General features: G+C 36.9%; 1 protein-coding gene across 1 annotated transcript in view; it reads left to right on the top strand.

Annotated features, from left to right (window-relative positions):
• The first annotated feature begins 1,331 nt into the window (after positions 1-1,331).
• Positions 1,332-16,990, top strand: part of LOC145674292 (melanocortin receptor 4-like) — a 387,169-nt gene continuing 371,510 nt past the window's right edge. The window contains exon 1 of the mRNA XM_081744145.1: positions 1,332-1,466. The gene's annotated coding sequence lies outside the window, so the exon portion shown is untranslated. The remainder of the gene's footprint in view (positions 1,467-16,990) is intronic.

The raw sequence follows: 16,990 nt of genomic DNA on the forward strand, positions 1-16,990 counted from the left end.
GCATCGAGGCTATATGCAACATTGACCTGCGGTTCAACGTGGGATCAGAACCACATAAGTTTTCATTGGTCACCGAATCTGGGTCTCCCGCATCAAAAGCTTACTCTAACCATGTAGCCACGAGAGAGCCCTGCACTCGAATATTAGAGAGGATTAGCAAGCTTCTTAAATACTTTGTATACAGTTTTACAGTGTTTGTTTACTGTACAGTTTTGCAGCGACGCAAAGGCGAGTAATACAGTGTAAAATAAAAACAAAACTCTGACCACAACAAACGCCTATATTTTAACAACCTGCGTTACGGTTTCGACAATATTCTGTCAGTCACATTGGGGGCCGCGGTGGCTCAGTGGTAGAGCGTTCACGTCTGGTGCATGGGGTCATTGATTCGATCCTTGCTCGTGCCAAGTTAGCTTTGTGGGGGACAAACATCGTGTGCGTGGTTTTCCTCGGGGTTCTCCCGTTTCCTCCCACTTTCTTCATTCCACCATTTTATTCGTTTCTCATCATCACCATCTCCTTTAGCCTAGCCTGCATACCCGTGGGACATAAAACTTAAAGATTTCATTTCATTTTTCTCTCAGCCACATTATCTCAGATTCCCGCACCTGCTGCACAGGTTATTAAAAGAGAGATGTTCATTTCGGTCAGATGTAACCTTATATTTCAGTTAATGTATTTCAACGCTACAATCAAATGTATTAAGACTATCTTAGATTGGGAATAATAATAAAGTAGAAAAAAAGAAGTCGTTCTTGAAAGGAAGTCGGTAAACACACATATTACTCTGCACTGCATTAATGGTATTGAGGGAAACAAGTAAAAATCCTCAGTACGGATGACTAGTTGTGGGATTCGAGCTCAGCACCCTTCGACTGCTAGGCAAGAGCATTAATTGTTTCTCTACGAGTAGTGCTGGTAAATATCTTCATATAGCAAATATTCCAGCTAAACATTCAAATCTTATTACATTTAGAACTTGAAAATTCGTATTTTTTCATTTTCGTGTTTTGACATGTGACATCTACCAGTTTACCTGTTGTAAAGAAAATATTACTGTACTAAAAACAAATACGGTCCCTATATAAACAAGGAAAAGCAATATTTCATAGATATTTGGAATTGTACTTGTCAATCTAATAAATAAGGAATCTGATCTCCCCTTCCTCCACTCCTCCAGAAAGTCCATAAATATTGTAACCATTCAAATGAAAATAGCTTCGGATGAAAAAAGAGATGAGGCGTATGTCGCATGCGCAAGGGAGCGTCTGTATTCGCGGCGACTCAAAAGCCTATGGTGGAATCAGTTGTAGCATCAGTTGTTCCCGCTCCGCACGCTTAAGGCATACGATAGAACATTTCAGCACTAGGTTAGCAGGTCATAAGCGCCCCTGACCCGACCTTGAATTGCAAGAAACGCTCTCGGAGTAACCTTGTAACTCATTTTAGGACAATACATCAGGAAGGTAAGTTTCAGCTGATTTTACAAGTGTGTTTCGCAATTTTTTTCCATCGTATTTAGAACTTCTGTAGCGTCAATTTACTCCTAAAATTTGTAAAGTTTAACGTCTTTTAAAAAGGCCAAAACAACTCAGGAAACTCGTCTGTGGAGGCTGTTAAAACCGCGCACACAGAATTTAAGACACACAATTCCTCTTAAAGTTCGCTCTCGTGGTCAATAAAAAAGAAAGAAAGAGAAAAGAAAGAAGGAAACAATTCCTTGTCAGATTTTGAATCTGAATGTTATTAAATTGAATTGAGACATTTTTATGTCAAATTATGTTTCGAAATTTTGAATATACATTTTGTTTTGAGAACATCGCCCAAACTTCTATAAAAAGTCTGATCAAAATAAATCATGTTCTATCGAAAACTCAGACTACGGTTTCTGTAGTCGATTCCCGGTAGGGGTACAAGTCTCAGGTTAATACCCTAAGTAATGAGTCGGATTCCACTTCGAGCAGTAGGGTAGTCACTCATATAGGTTTCTGCAACAAACCCGATAGTTTTCGTACGTTTCTGATATTGAATTATATTGTATTACGTCGAACTGTTATGCACTAAAAGCTAATTGAGGGAGCTTTACACATCACACAAGATTCGGCTATTTGCGAAATACTTCTTCACTTCCGCCTCATTATACTTAAACTAAAGGCCGAAAATTATTGATGTGAAGTATACAATCTGTGCAGTTTGCTGTTGTGACTGAGTTCCTTACTTTGCTTACTTGAAATATAATGTCTCTTTCATTGCCTAGGGTATACAACACCTGCCACTACAACTGGGAGTAACACCGTGCTCGTGGGTTTTCTCGGGGTTCTCCCGTTTCCTCCCACTTTCTTCATTCCACCATTTCACTCATCTCTCATCATCACCGTCTCCTTTAACCTCACCGGCATAATCGTGGGACGTAAAACTTCAAGATTTCATTTTCATTTTTTACAACTGGGATTCTGACTACACGTAAGCCACTTGGAGATAAAGCCATGGACCACAAGCAGAGAAAGTATTAATATTACCCAGCCGCTACTCGAAAGCCATTACGAAGTCCGGGGTAAAAATTAAAAGTAAAATTTTGGAGTGATCAGCATCAGATCGAACCAGTGAAATCAAGAATATAAGGATAATTTCTAACCGCTTGCAAAATTCCGTCACCCTACATTTAACATACAAAAATCCATGTTTAGCATCTTGGATTTTATATGCAGCACAGTGGCTCAATGGTAAACGCTCACTTCCGGTGATAGGGGTTCTCTAATTCTGCTCCAGGCCATGCGAGTTTGTGCTCGGCAACGTCATATCCGTGGGATTTCTCGGGGTTTTCATATTTTCTCACATTCAATTTTCGTCGGTCTCCTTTAACTGAAAGAGAATAATCGTCGTGTTAAATTAAAGATTTCATTAAATCTTATTTGTATTTTTTATAAGACAAGACATTTTAGATATTTTTTCCCACTTGTTGAGTACCATGCAACCAAATTATATATTTAAAAAAAACATTATATAAGTTACATGATTATTTTTGAAAAGATAGCAACAAACACTAAATACACACTCTGAAGTTATGTCTCTCAACATCTTGTATATACATAGTCAGCATCTTATATTATTAACGTTTACACTACAGTACTTTTTCTCTTTAATATTCGAGAAATTTATATTACAAAAAAAAAATCTGATTGATTATTCAACAAAGAATTTGATTTGATTTGATTTGATTTCGAATTTAGCGTCTCTTTCAGCAGCGAGACTATATGAGACCTATGGACCTACAGCTTAATGTGTAACCCGAATCACAAGAGCTTCCGCCGGTAATCGAACCCGGGTCTCCTACATCAAATTATCAACAGAAAAGATAAAAAATCCTCAAACTCAGTATTCCAGTTTAAACAACGGATTTCTTGTAACATAATATTAGTAATTTATTCCAAATGATTACGAAGTTATTAGTAGTTTCCTCTAATTTGAAAATAATTATTTCCTTCACAGAGAATTTCAATTGATCTTAAAATATGAGCATTCTTCTTACATACGTATGTGCGTTTCATATATCATCTTCTATCTTGTCGTGCATCTTACTGAAATGTGTGGTTATTTGAAATTTTAAATCAAAAAATAATCCGCATATGCTACTGTCTACTCTTTCTACAGAGTAAGAAGTCCGTTGGTCAATAGCTTAAGAATATTTCAATGAACATTTGGCCCAGGATGGAATAAAATATAAATTGGGCAAAATATCTTTGAGGCAAGTACCAACCCGCCATTCGTTTGACACGTCAGAAGTAAGATTGATCAGTAACAAAGTTTGAAGTCTAACAACAAAAAAATACTAAGCTGTCTACTGAAAAGAATAGGAATCAAGCTGACACTAAACCAAACAAAAATTAAAATATATCAAATACTTTATGATTAAAAGGAAAGAAAGAACATTCACTAACGATGTAGTTTGAAAGAGATTACAACCCAAATTTAATATGATAACGAGAAGCGTACGTGGAAATAGAATAATGAATCTCAAATATATTTAAAACTTACTTTCTCACAAATATCACACATGAAAATTTTATTGCAGGTCACTTAGAGATCACAATTACTTATTTGAATTTAATAATTCAACTTTATAACAAACGTAATACATAACTTCGCCAACAAGTTTAGACCAGACATTGGCTGTACGAACTGAATAGCATTGTCCTTTTCTCTTCGAGTACGAGTTTACTTCGCGAAAATAAATACACATTATACGCACTTTATTTTTTAACTATCAAAATTTTAATGTTAAGAGCAAGATAACTGCTATGTGCTATAACAGGACAAGTGTGTTATTCGAGCAATAAGATTAGAAAAACATTGAAGAACTAAATAAGTACGTGGCATTACCATTAATGTGGATCATTACGTAGAAAATTAAAACCGAATGCAGTGATTTGTTTGTCACGGATTGAGGTATTTCTTTAATTCGCAGAAATGTGGAAAGGAAATCAAACTAACAACAGGAGTATTTTTCTTCCCATCATATTTACAAAACAAAGCAAGCCTTCTTAATGTCTGCTGGATTTATATTAACACTCAACTGACATCTATTTTTTTAAATTTCTTCGATGTTGCTTAGGGTATTAGAGAAGTAAATCATTTTAACATATAATCTTAAAATATTTTAAAACAAAATACCTATATCGTAATTCTAATACGGAATATGTATAAGTTTCTAATATGTATGCGAATTTATTTACTGTAAATATTACAAAATCTACAGATCTATTATACTTGTTGACAACTTGCTAACTAGTGTCCAATTCGCTTATTTTTTATTTAAAGATTTGCGCTTCGTAAATAAACACATGAAAAGTGGAATTGAATCCTTCGGCCGAACAACGTGGAAAGCGCCAATTTGAGCAAAGGAGGAATTGTGAGTGAAACGTCGAGATATTGTCAAAAAAGACATGAATAAAAGGTTTTCAGTAATTGCTATTACCTTTCTATTTGTGTGAGGATCAGTGGAACAACAGGGACCATGCCCAGACCGTTTTAGGTGGGTCCAAAATAAGCTGAAGCCTTTTAAATGGCGTCACCTGGATAATTTTTCCTTTGGTGTTTGTCCCGTTGCTCCCCTTTCCCTTCGCAACTTACAATTTATTTTACAAAACTAAAGAAAAAAAGCTCTATAATCGTCACACTGTAGGTATGAAGTGTAATAAGTGCAATTCTCTCGGTTAAAGATAAGAAAAGAGAGTAAAAAAAGAACATAAAAGAATATGTCAATATTAAACTCATTAACTTATATTTGGATTTAGGCCACTACGAAAATTCCATTCAACATGTAAATAATAAACAGTTTTCCAGCAAGCAAATCAACACACACACATACTGTATATACATCGTTATTTTTCTTTCTTACTCGCGAGGAGAGAGTTGACATATTCTCACTTTTCAGAGAAATGGAAATCAATATTGATCAACATCTTTGAACAACACTGAAATTAATTTAAAGTTTTGAAAATAATTATAACCTTTGTATGTAAGTTCAAAAGAGACTGAGTTACCTATGGTATGTTGTGGTGCATGGGTGACAAACAAATGTGCTGACAATTTCTGAGAAAGTATAAATTTAGACAGAAATTACAGCACTTAGATGTTTTCAGACACATAATTTTAACATTTTTTTTTTCACAAGGGTTGTCTGTCTTTCAAAATTGCGGTAACAATTTTCTTTCTGTAATAATTGTTCCTGGTCTTAAAAAAAATGGAATAAACTACAGAGCCATTCGGATATATGGTGCATTTTTCAAAACAATTATATTACTGCATTAGTTGATACTAGGATATGTACAAAACGTACTATATTTATTTATTTAAAAACACATTATATCTCAAGAAAACGTTCGAGAAATTTTCTCTCTCTCACGCCTACAGTTCAGGATATTTACTTTAGAAATCCAGTTTTTGATATATTGTGTATCTTAGTTAAATAATTCACTGTATATATAGTAAAGAGTAAATCCACTAACTCATACATCAAAAGATCTCCGAAACCAGCGGCGCAACCACGAGGGGCGTCCAACGGGTCCGGACCCCTCTGAAAACTCCCTAACTCAACATATATTTGTCTACTTTCTGAATAAAACTATACTTGTATAGCAGGGAAATGATTGATGTAGCATGAGAATTTGATCTCACACTTCATCTATCCCTTTTCCTTTTTAAAGCAATCTACTTCTATATTTTTTCTGAAAATATAGCTAGAAGTATTTTACAATTATTTATCGTTTTGCAGAATAATACCATTTCAATACTGCATAGACATAGTGATTTGTAGTATTTGACCCCCCTCGCAAATCTTGGAACCCTTCCAAAAAAAAAAAAAAAAAATAGTGGGTGCACACCTGTCCGAAACTATTAAGCATATATCTTTGAAATTTTGTGTACTGCTCTTGCAACTTAGTCTGTGGATAAAGCGGAGTTTTGCGGGATGCAACCCCTAACGGCGAAAGGAAAACTTCAGAGATTTATCTTTTCGTTCACCGGATCTCTAAAATTATTAAACGCAGATTTTTGACATTTTGTAGATGCAATTTCCTTATACCCTAGGTAGTATATGAGACGGGATTTTACGACATGGGATTCATAAAACAGAAAAGAGAACATTTATTTATTTATTTTATTTTTTATTTATTATTATTTTATTATTATTATTATTATTATTATTATTATTATTATTATTATTATTATTATTATTATTATTATTATTATTATTATTATTATTATTATTATTATTATTTTGCCGTTTTCCAGATCACTGAAATCATTAGGCAAGGAACACTCAGATTTTGTACAAATATTTTTTAATGGTCCTTGGGCTGACCAGAAGATGAATATTACGAAATGCGAGCTTTAAGGGAGAAAACAGGATAAATAATTAACTAATTCTATGACGTATGAAACCCAGAGGTTTAATGTCACGTTCACAAAAGCTATCCATTGGTTTCTGTCCTTAGCCAACTGCATCCAGTTTTGACTTTGTATTCCAATTTCTGCGAGATCCATCTTAATATTGTCCTCTCATCTGCGCCTAGGTCTTCCTAAAGGACGTTTTCCGATTGGATTTCCAGTTAGAACTTTGAAAACGTTTCCTACTTTCTTCCATTCTCGCTACATTACCTGCCCACCTAAGCCTCCTAGATTTGACGACCCTAACAATGTTTGGTAAATGATGAACTTAATAATAACACGAATCCCCTGCTTTTAGTCAACATTTATTTTCTTCGTGAATTATGTAATTAATACTTGGGTGCAAAGTATTATTGTTACTGCGAATACCTCAAAATTACTTCGAAAAAAAAAATATATTGTTCTAATATAAAATCAGGTAACGGGTCACTAGCTTCTAGCGACCTGTAATACACAACATGGTAACTTTTATGTGCTAAGTGTTGAATGCACTGTGGAAGACTTTCTGTACACGAATTTCGATTATTTTTACGGCTGTTTTGTTTCTAAAAGTGTCAACTTTGCGCGTGTTACTTAACAAATATTCGTGTGGCAAAAGTGGAGTGCGTGCTTCTGAATTCTTCTTGGCCTCGGGTTAGTAGACCCAACACTCATGACCAATCAGTATAGGCTGCGTCAGGAAACCACCTTCTTAGCGTTCATAACGTTGCAATGGTTCTGAACGACCAAAGTGCGGTGCTTCAGTTAGCGTTGAAACTCCACTGTTAAACTTTCTGTATCAGACGTAGAAAAAAAAATGCTGTAGCAACACATAGGATTAGGATTAGGAATTAGATTTCTGGGTTGGGACACGGTGGCTTAGTAGGTGAGAATTCACCTGTATGTATGTGTGGGATCCCTGGTTCGATCCTTGCTCGCGCCAAGTGTGCTTTGTGGTAAACAAACACCGTATTCGTAGGTTTCCTCGGGGTTCTCCCGATTATTCCTACTTTTTTCATTCCACCATTGCATTCATTTATCATCACCAGCGTCTCCTTTCGCCTAGCCGGCACAACGGTGGGACTAAAACTGGCAGGTTTCTTTTCAGTTCACGTCATTTAGATTTCTGAGCTTTCTGCATCTATGGTCATGTTAGCCTGCCACACATATGAAGGATGACGTCCATCGGCGATCACACTGCCCGAGGAATTGGAGGGAAGAAAAGAATGACAAAGAAGCGGTCTGGAACTATTATGTTAGGTGTCATCCCGGCATTTGTCTGGCGTGAATGAGGAAAACTTATGAAAAACTTTACTAAGAATGACTATGTGTTACACGTATCGATCGAGTTCAACACATAGGAATACTCATTCTGTATTTTCAATCTTCGACAAATGTCTGTTTCTGGTCCCTGTTCTTTGCTCTCCTCTGATGCATGTCTCAAGATGGGTCGCTGATACCATACTTTACATCAGAACACGTGTGTTAGTACTTACAAAAGAGAATACTCTCTCTTATATATGTCCCACATACCATTGTGTACTACATGATTATGATTTGAGTTACCTCGTACTTACATGGTTAGCATACACATCTTCGCCGCAGAATAGCCGGGTTCGATTCACGGTAGACGCTTATGTAGTTCGGATTCTACGATAAGTTGTAGATGTAGTCTCATAACTATAGTGTTGAAAGAGACGCTAAATTATAATAACGCAATGCAATCATTATAATTATTATTATCACATTAAGGTTTTATTTTAGATCTACCTTCTATGAGGATATTTTCCTTGTTGAATTTAGATTACCCATTAGAAAGACGAACCTGGAAAAATTACTATATGAACTTAATAAAAAATGTATTGCATTCGAAATGTTTCATTATATGAAAGAAACGTTTAGCGCAAAATGCTTTGATGGATTACGTAATTGAAAAAGGATAATTTCATTTCATTGACTGAAATAAAAACTACATAATTACAGCTGCTCGTACTTGCGAATGTCATCACGTTATTTCCGCTGACGGAAATGGATTCTGCGGGTACAGATTTTGTACTCAAATAAAAGCGACTAATGGGTTAAAAGTGGTTTTATTATTATTTCGGTTTACACGGTGGGAATGGCTTGTGATGCTCCCTCTTACCCACAGCATGGTTATTATTTAATTTCTACGTAAATTTAAGAAAAAAGCATATATTCATTACACGTTTCTAGGAAGTGCTACAACACCTTAATGTGTGTTATTAGCGTAGGATTGATATTAAAATATTTAAATGTCAACAACATAGCCCAGTTACACTTTGTTGTGCTAGGTAACTTACTGTATTACTTCGAGAAACTAACAGCACCTTTATGATGTGTTGAAACAATTTACAGTGTGACGCAATTTGCGAAGCTTCATATGGAGCGATCATTTGGAAATAAAATGAAACCCTTCAGTTTAACGTCCTACGTTTAAGCCTTTTAGGCTAAGGGGGACGATGATTAAAGCAAGTTAATGATGATGGAGGCATAGGTGGAATGAGAAAGTGGGAGGAAACGGGAGTATCCCGTGAAAACCCACGGATATGATGATGTCCACCACAAACTTACTTGGCTAGGGATTGTACAACGGGCCTCACGCACAAGAGGTAAGCGCTCTACCACTGAGCCACCGCAAAACCAATCGTTTCAATAAAACACCAATAATTCTGGAGCACCTGTGCTGGGAACCTGGCGTGGTCCTAGTGAGCCACTCACCTTGGAGGCGACATTATGTGGTGGGAAGCGGTATATGCTGTGAACATTGATCTTACAAGATCGTTAGTCAACAATCAAATGTTCAGGATTCAAGTCTCATTAGTTGTTCAAAGCCAGTGTTAATAGTACGCCTTGTCCATCATAATCTTTGTATTGAAGAAGGACATAGAGAAAAATCGCATGTGGCGTACTTAACCCATTTAATCCCACATTTTCTTTTTCAGAATTTATTAATTCGTTCTAAACTTATTGATTCTGACCTCATCTAATACATTTTGAGCATTTCTGTAGTAGCAGATGGACTGGTAGCAGGTCCTTATTGTAAAAGACGAAATAAATCCACAACAAATAATCCATAGACAAATAATTCACAGGGAAAAATTGACAAAAATAAATTGTTCCCATTTGGGAACGGTGGGATTAATAGGGTAAGTTACATACGTTAGTTCTCTAGTTTTTGGACTTAACGTGCGACTATATGTAACACAATGCAGCAAACGTATAACTGAAAAAGTATGTTTTATACGTATTTTCTGTATAAGTGTTCCGAATAAAAGTACTTTCCGTATGATAGAAAGAACTGTATATAGGCGGTCAGGATCTCACAATACAGATGGACGTATATAACACAAAGCTGACGTAAGTAAAATGTAACGAAGAAAGTTCTGTCATTTTCTCACTCACCGCCTTCGAACATTGATAAGTCACCTAAGACGTACCTGGAAGATCAAAAATAGTCCTCATCAGCATCGACGATCTGCTAACGTTGTGGAAGACCATGGATTCAATCGCGGTAGAACTTGGTGGGCCGTGAAGCGAAGAAGGTATCAAGTGCATTTTGCACGTGTACTAAGGATCTGAACTGGCGTCATCTAAGGTGATTGTCCAAGGAATGGAACATGTGATAATTGGACGGTGCAGTGTCCGGGGAGTATGGTGGATGCAATAGTGTTTCCCATTCAAGGCTTAGAATGGTGTCCCGGGTCATCCTAGCCACGTGGGGCGTAGCGTTGTCCTGTAACTGGAGACCCCTTTGCGATTCAGAAGTGCTAGCTTCAGAGTTTTGATTTTTTTTCTTGAACAAGCCTCACCTGCTGACAATACACAGTTGCATTGATGCTGTAAGCAGCTGGTAGCAGTTCCTGATGCATGATGCCGCGAGTAGTCCACCAAACTCACAAGAGAACATTCTTCTGGTATAATGCTGGTTTCGCCTGTTTTGAAACTGGTACATGGGATGCTAACCAATGATGACGGCGAGGTGGAGCTTCGTACAGGACCCACTTCTCATTACATGTCAACACCCTATCCAGAAATGGCTCCTTCCTCAGATGATACAGCAAAGAAACACAGGTGTCTGCTCGCGTTGAATTCTGGCCCAGAGTCAAATCATGTACGAGCCATCGACCCAACTTGCAGTGCTTCCCAAGATGATGGAGGTACTGCTGAATGATTTCTCCACTCACACTGAATTGTAGTCCTAGTTCCTTACATGTTTGGCCACTGTTCGCCTCAATTGCTGCCCGAAGATCTTCATTTTGTACATGTGTTCGTCTTCCGGCATGTGGGGCGTCTTCGAGTATTTCGTCACGTTCCTTAAACTTGTTAAACCACCGCTGCACTGTCCACATAGTCATGACACCCTCACCAAAGGCCTGGCATAACTTTCGCCCCGCTGCAGCGGTGTTTGGCTCGATTTTGAATTTGTTCAACATACACGCCCTTATGACGCTCTATGGAAATCCTATGTTCACGCTGTCCTTACGCAAGTTCATGGTGTAACTGAACTGCTACAACCAGGTAGTATATTAAATATACCCACACCAACAACTGATATTTGCCTTATCTCCATTCGCATTCAACTCACGGTGTGAAGGGCAATGGAAGACAGATCTCCACAAAAAGCAACAAAGTGCCCCCAAGTAGCGTAGTCCCTAACGCTCTCGCCTTCGATGCGAGCGGTCCCGGGTTCGATTCCCGGTGGAGCCACTCAGACGAAAAAGAGTAAAACGCTTTTTCAGGCCAGCCGCCCTGAATGAGCTTTTCCTGGGTTTTGCTTATTCCCACCAGGCAAATGCCGGGATGGTATCTAAGTTATAGGTCCCAGGCCGCTTCCTTTCTTCCCTTTCCCCGGATAGTGCCCTCGCCGAGGGACATCGTCCCTCAAAACGTGACGGGCTAAATGGCCTTAGATGTCGAAGGCCCAGAAATCTAAATCCTAATCCTAAAAAGCGACAAAACATTCTTGGTTACCTGTTATATTGAGGTGATCACGGCAGCTGCCTCCAGATGTCCCAAACTATCCAAACCATGAAGTAGTGTCACGTGAACAGGTTTCGTGTGGCTATGAGAATTGGTGATGCACAATATTGTTTCAATGTAGTTCTCGGGATCCTCAATTCCCTCTGAACATTTGGTTCCATCGATTCCTTCTAAATGATTCCTTTACATCTCTCGTCGAATGATAAAGTGTTGCAGGTTTCAATAGAGAAAAAGCAGTAGAAATGAAACCTATTCTTGAAACGCTAAATCGGTATCAAAAAAAGCTATAATTCATACGGAGAGAGAAAGGAGCTGTGGTTCAAAGAAGACAATGGTGAGCGGTTAAACAAGAATATCGACAGTGTAGTCCAATGATCGCCAAATCGTTGTTCGTGAGCTACTAGTAGCTCGCGGGAGTATTTTTGGTAGATCGCGTTAACGCTCCGGTTGGCTAACCTTGACTCCTCCCCTGTACTGACGTTAATTACAACAACTGCTTGTTTTTCCTTCGGAAATTTCACTGTCAGTCCCATCTCACAGTTGTTTGTATACGAGTGGTGTTAATCATGTTGTTTTTCGTGTGCACAACATTAGACATTTGCTAACTGGGATAGTTTGATTTCATATTTACTAGTTTAAGTTTATAGGCAATAAACAAATATAAGATTTTTTTTTTAATTTTGATAGTACTTTTGGTTGATAGCCCACAATAGGATTTATAAATGCCCCATGCCCAGTTCAGAAGCTTCATAAGTTTGGCAAACACTGGTGTAGTCGATGATTCTGCAGGCAAACAAAGCGTACACTGCCAACCTTGTTCTCCTATGCCATTCCCTCCTCTCCTTTCCTAATTGTGTTTCTTCCTACTTTTCCCAGTTTGCGAAAGCATGCTTCTACTTCTCACATCGGACAAATATAACATACTATGTAAGTCCAGAATTTAAGGTCAAAATTACGCCTGTAATTCATCAATACAACAATTATTAATTGGGCATGTAATTCAAATAAAATATGTAAGTACTCTAATTAATAATTTATGACTTTCAACTTCTGGCTGCACTCTACAAGAGTGACTTTGTAACAATCATTTACAATTGAATGCTCTGCGATGTCACAGCTTGCTGCTGGTCTTCTCAGTGAAAAGATAAGGAACTAGGAGAGTGAAAGCCAAATAAAAACATTGATAGCATAGTTGGTTATTTAGCAAGCTTACAACTCCAGGATCAATTACAGCTAGTACCCTGCCAACACTGGCTCTCCTACGTCAACCCCTCTCCTCCTTTCCCCATTGTGTTTCCCTCTGCTTTTCTCAGATTGTAAAACCAGGCTCCTACCTAACCTTCCCCCCCTTTTTCATTGTGTTTCTCTCTGTTTTTCTCAGATTGTAAAACCCCGTTCCTACGTCAACACCTCTACTCCTTTCCTCATTGTCTTTCCCTCTGCTTTTCTCAGGTTGTAAAACTACGTTCCTACATATTCTCGGCGAGAGCTCATGTGGTTCGGATTCCACGTTAATCAGTAAGTCCCGTCTCATAAAGCCTCGCTGCTGAAAGGGTTGTTAAAATCCACTCCACTCCACTCCACTCCACTCCACTCCACTCCACTCCACTCCACTCCACGTTCCTGCATCATCCTCTCCCCTCATTTGCTCATTGTATTCCTTCCTGGTTTTCTCAGATTGTAAAACCACAATCCCACATCATCCCTCACTTCCTTTCCTCACTCTCTGTCTCTGATTTTCTTAGAATGGGAAATCGTACTTCTACGTTATACATTGGCACGCTGCAATCGACTTATCTATAGGCACAAACTACTAAAATTTATTAAAGTCCCAAGCAAGCCCTCTTAAAAATATCTAACTGCGCCAATTCTCGGTGTCATTCTCTAGCAACCTAAAAACGATACTACGTATTTCTTTCTCTGAAAAGATGAGATATGAACAATTTATCTCGGTGTCGCTATAAAAGATTAATTTTTATCCTGTTTTCACGGAAGTATTACCTTGGATACCGAGCCTGTCTCTCTCAGGGCAAGAACGGAAGGAACAGTCACGTTGAGTCGATCTTGTTCTCGCGTCCACAGGCCACACGAACAGTTTCCGACAATATTCCTCATAAAGGGTTATTACGTAATCTTACGACAGAACTCGTTTACCCAAGTGATTCCTTTTCCTTCCCTCAAGGATATTTCGGTAGCAAGATGATACACTTCTTCATGATACCGAAGGTAATCTAATTTCCCGTCGCTAATTTGAACCTTTCAGATCTTAACTTGCTCTCTCTCTTTCTTAATTTATATTCAATCCGTTCAGTTAATTACATTTAAGTCTACAATTAATATTGTGTTCTCTTCAAATAAGGAACAAACATAAAAGATATTGTTAATTAGAAGCTGCTGCATCTCTAGTCAAAAGTGAATTACTTGTTCATTTCATGAAGGTAAACGATCTAAAAAACTGTGAATAATAATTCGAATGAAATTTTACCCTTTGAGGTTATTTTAAAGAATAGTTCCCAAATTACCATTCTATTTTAGACATTTGAGAAAAAGCAGATTTGTCAATCAACGCCTGGTAAAGACAGTTCATATTATTATTATTATTATTATTATTATTATTATTATTATTATTAGTAGTAGTAGTAGTAGTAGTAGTAGTAGTAGTAGTAGTAGTAGTAGTAGTATATTTGTTGAACTTTAGTGTTTCTTTTTAGAGCCGATGCTAATACAATATAATATTCAAAACTATTGAAAATTTCGATTTGAAGATATCGCCTAGAGGTGATCGAAGAGACCCAAATTTTGTTTTGCCACTCCTTCATTTATTTGAATGGTACATTTTTTTTTGTAGTAAAGAAAGGTACAAAAATAGTACAAAATTCTAAGCTATTGAAAATTTCAATTTGAAGATATCGCTTACAGGTGATCGAAGAGACCCAAATTTTGTTTTGCCACTCCTTCATTTATTTGAATGGTACATTTTTTTTGTAGTAAAGAAAGGTACAAAAATAGTACAAAATTCTAACCTACTAAAAACTTCAATTTGAAGATATCGCCTAGAGATGATCGAAGAGGCCCAAATTTTGTTTTGCCACTCCTTCGTTTATTTGAATGGCCCCTTTTTTTTTTTTGCTGGCAAAGAAAGGTACAAAAATAGTAAAAATTTTAAACTATTGGAAATTTTAATTTGAAAACATCGCCTACAGGTGATCAAAGTGGACCAAATTTTTTGTCCTCCTCCGTTTATTTGAATGGTACAAGTTTTTTTCTTGGTAGCAAAAATACAGTACAAAATTCTGAGCTAGTGAAAATTATAATTTGAAGATGTCGCACTACAGGGGATCCAAGTGGCCCAAATTTTGTATTGGACCTTCGTTTATGAGAATAGTACATTTTTTTGGTGGTGCAAAAATAGTACAACATTCTAAGCTAGAATTTGAAGATGTAGCAATACAGGCAATCGAAATTGCCCAAATTTTGTTTTGGTCCGCCTCCGTTTATTTGAATGGTACAAAAATATTTTTCTTAGTGGTAAAAAAAAGCACAAAAATAGTACAAAATTCTGAGCTAGTGCAAATTTTAATTTGAAGATGTCGTACTATAAGGGATCCAAGAGGCCCAAATTTTGTTCTGGACATTCGTTTATTTGAATAGTACATTTTTTTCTTGGTGGCACAAAAATAGTACAATATTCTGAGCTAGTTAAAATTCGAATTTGAAGATGTCACACTACAACTAATTGAAAACCATGAAACACATAAATGCGTTGAAATCTCGAATTCGATTTGTTTCATGATTTCGATCATTTCTTCACTTCTATCGTTGTCCGAAAGTCAAAATGGAAATATAATATTGCCTAATTACATTTCGCAATGCACTTCGATTTAAATAAAGTCAAGCAACAGGTGCTAAGTTTTATGTTGTTTTTTTTTTTTCCTTTCATTTTCTATTTTGTAAATTCGTCCATATAAGACACATATGAAACATTTTGCAAACAAAAACTCTAATGAACATATGCTGTGTAATCAGAGACACACTTTTGTGATTGAATCATTGTCTCCATGCATGTGATTGTATGTTGTGACAACCAAATAATGACTAGTCACGTTGTTTTACATTTGTTGCAACATAAATAGGCAAAAACAACGACTTAGAGAACGGTACTCCTAACGAAATATCCAAATTGTTCATTAACCATGGAACATTCACTGTGCGAGAGAATTTCATAAACATATAGACCGCTTGATTGCCAAATGGCAGAAGTCCAAAAACTGGCAAATGGACTAATGACATCTTTCACTCCTATTTGTCTCCCAAGGGTTTATTGTAAATTATTAAATCATAGACTGCATAATTACGATTTTGATGGCCAACGTAACAGAAATATGAATAATTTTATACGAGATCTTCAAATTTCTCTTGTAGAAAATTTCAATTTTGGACTTTGCATTCAAGTGATCCATATCTCAAAGGATGACGTCAGCAATTTAATTTGTATTTTAGCTATTTATTTATTAGCGAAGCTGCTGATACAGCTAATATACTAATATATATATATATATATATATATATATATATATATATATATATATATATATATATATATAAATTGAAAGTGACTATGTTTGTGACTCTTAATCTCTTGAACCGCCCGACAGATCTCGATTAAATTTTCAACCTATATGCGGTTCTGGCCTGGGAGTATTTTTAGCTATTTACTTTGACGGTAGAACTTAGGGGAGGGAGAAAGGGGGATATAGAAAAAATAAATAAAAGTTAATAATCTTGAACCAGGGACGTACGCAGGGGGTGGGTCCTGGGGGTCCGGACCCCTCCCGAAATTTTGACTTTTGTATAACATTAGCGTAATTTTAGGAGCAATTTTAGGAATTTTAATAAAAAATACCCTCATATTGAGTTTAGACCCCCTCCGAAATAAATTCCTCCGTACGCTACTGTCTTGAACCACCCGAACGATCTCAATCAAACTTTCAACATAGATGAATTTCGGGCCTGGAATGTTTTCTTCATTTCACTTTTACAGTGCAATGAAGGGGAGGGGGAG

The sequence above is a fragment of the Thermobia domestica genome, chromosome 17, assembly GCF_964235325.1.
Source record: "Thermobia domestica chromosome 17, izTheDome1.hap1.1, whole genome shotgun sequence".
Classification (NCBI taxonomy): Eukaryota; Metazoa; Arthropoda; class Insecta; order Zygentoma; family Lepismatidae; genus Thermobia; species Thermobia domestica.